Genomic DNA, 2,726 nt, shown 5'->3' with positions numbered 1-2,726 from the left:
ATAATTACTAAGATTACTATAAGTTATACGTAAAAGCCATGAATGAGCGGAAACCTTTGCGGAAAAATACATCGAAGCTTATAAGAGCTTTGCGCGGACGATTCGGACGAGGACTTTCCATTGATGTACAATTGTGATTCATCTCATTAAGTATTACTGCTACATTGTAATGGAACTTTACAAATTACTGAACTTTTTTTTTATTAATTTTTATTGTTTTTTTTTTTTTTATTACTTTGATTTTCTTAGTTGCCAGTGACCGTTATCGTACATTATTCAATTTTTTGCATAACCGCATGCGTTTTTTTATATAGCGGCACTTTACACCAGCGGTCCTTAGATTGCCCAAAAACACTAGTGTATGATCGGAAATTACGTTTTTTTCCCGTTACAGTTACTTTATGAGATTTGATTTTTTTTTTGTTTTGATCTCCTGGTTTTCAATCCGAACTTATAATGTTAATAGATCTCTTTTATGATACATTTTTATCGTTAAGCCAGTGAATTGGATAACAATGAAATTAAATAAAGTAGTTTAGTCTGAATAGTGCGTCAAGCACAGGTCAAAACGAGTGCAAACGAGACAAAAGGAAGGGTGAAATAAATAAAAACATGTGATCTAGATTTAAAGCTAGTAATGAAGGTATTAGTGAAGTAAAGTAAAAAGTCAATACAATCTAATATACATAGTAGGTACGTGAGATAGTAAAAAATAAGTTACATAAATATTATCGTTCGTTCAGTTTCATTTTCCTTGTTATAAAATCAATTTTTCTTCATTATATTCTGAAGGTTGACTTCGTGACAATGATAAATAGTAAATAATTAAAAATATAATTAGTTGTTTTATAGGTATATTTTTATTACTGTAAAATTGTTCATGTAGGGATCGTTCTGAAATATATGTGAAATGATGGTTGACATAAGTTTATATTTAAATAGGTAAATCACAAAACTCTTTTGTAGTCTAAGGAATTTTCAGGAATGCGAAAAACACTGTTTTAAAAATATTCCATTATAGTGACTTCATTAAAAAAAAAATGTAAGGTATACTTACTTCAAAGGTAAGAGACATTGCAAAAAATATTGCGTCGAGACATAATTGTATTGTCAAACGGTCACGTCATCCAATTACAATACCACAGAGTATAGCAATTACTTGAATAATGTTATGGAAAATTATACATTTACGAACGGAAGTCGATCTTAGTCACTTCTCTGACTTTCATAGTACTTCAACGAATTTGGTGTAATATACCTACTATATATTAAATTGGAAATGGTGAATGAACTTGGAATGGGTGTACCCCGTATAACTATTGATATGATTTTTTTTCCCTTTTTTATTTTGAGGTATTGTCAATTCATACAAAAAAAAAAACAGATTAAAAATTACTTAAACATAGCCATTAAATACACTCTCAACGAAGACCTTCTTTGATTTACTTTAAAACGAAGGACGTTTTTAGATTCGAATTTTGAGAAAATCAATTAACATATCAGAGCATAACACATCAACACTTAACAAGTACAAAATAAGAATGTCAAGTTGCAAATAACAGATCCTAATTCCAGTGTAATTTCCCGCTTCACCGCTCCGTTCCGCTTGACCCCACACCGTCCTGAACAATAGTCGCGTGCGAGATGATAGACGCGAATCATCCAGCATCTTCTACCCTACTTAGTTACCTTAGTTTAGTAATTGTATAAATTTGAATAAATTGAACTAAAAAATGATTATGCGTTCACTCTCAATGGTAATGTCTTGAGATTAGAGTACATAATCATTAAATATAAATATTTATAAAGATTGGAAATTGTTTATAAGTTTTTGAAGATATTCATAAAACAATGCAAAGTTTTCGCGGATCTTTTTACGATTTTTTGTACCATAAATGCGATTCAGCCTGTAACATCCAAAATGAGTTCATGCGATCTACGAAGTAAAAACAACGCGATACTAAAAATATTAGCAACGTTCAATGATTTTCGCACGTCATTGACTACCACTTACGACGTCGATAATTTGCGATCGAACATTTCGATACTGGTGCAACACTCTTTAGCACGTGCAATTTTGAGAGATACGTTTTTGTAAATACATGTTTGAAATGAGTGTCGAGCAATTACAATTACTCTATCGGTATGTGTTTCATATACCTAATAGCATTAGTAGTTGTTGATTCCAGCGTGTTTTCGTCATAATTTTCTGAATCCAATAGCTGAGGACTTAATAAGCCTGTTTGTTAAGTTCATCATTATCGTCATCATTACAGCCTATACAGTCCACTGCTGGACATAGGCCTCCACAAGTTTACGCCAAAAATAACGTGAACTCATGTGTTTTGCCCATAGTCACCACGCTGGGCAGGCGGGTTGGTGACCGCAGTACTGGCTTTGTCGCACCGAAGACGCTGCTGCCCGTCTTCGGCCTGTGCATTTCAAAGCCAGCAGTTGGATGGTTATCCCGCCACCGGTCGGCTTTTTAAGTTCCAAGGTGGTAGCGAAACTGTGATATCCCTTAGTCGCCTCTTACGACACCCACGGGAAGAGAGGGGGTGGCTAAATTCTTTAGTACCGTAGCCACACAGTACAATAGTTTGTTAAGTTAATTTATGAAAAAACACGTTATTATTAGTTAGAAAATATGAAACAGTAACCGTAAGAGAAATATATAGGCGTTTATTTAAACAACGTATACATACATACTACATATTATTTCGTAA

General features: G+C 33.2%; 1 long non-coding RNA gene across 1 annotated transcript; it reads right to left on the bottom strand.

The window, feature by feature from the left end:
• Positions 1–620: 620 nt before the first annotated feature.
• LOC123653405 lies at positions 621–1,162 on the bottom strand. Its single transcript, XR_006743091.1, has 2 exons — positions 1,058–1,162; positions 621–894 (listed from the first exon to the last, which is right to left on the bottom strand). It is a non-coding gene; the product is annotated as an uncharacterized LOC123653405 (long non-coding RNA).
• Positions 1,163–2,726: the final 1,564 nt, after the last annotated feature.

Source organism: Melitaea cinxia, chromosome 5 (genome assembly GCF_905220565.1).
Source record: "Melitaea cinxia chromosome 5, ilMelCinx1.1, whole genome shotgun sequence".
NCBI classification, from domain to species: domain Eukaryota; kingdom Metazoa; phylum Arthropoda; class Insecta; order Lepidoptera; family Nymphalidae; genus Melitaea; species Melitaea cinxia.
The sequence above is the reverse complement of the archived record's forward strand: the minus strand, read 5'-3'. Positions and strand labels throughout refer to the sequence as shown.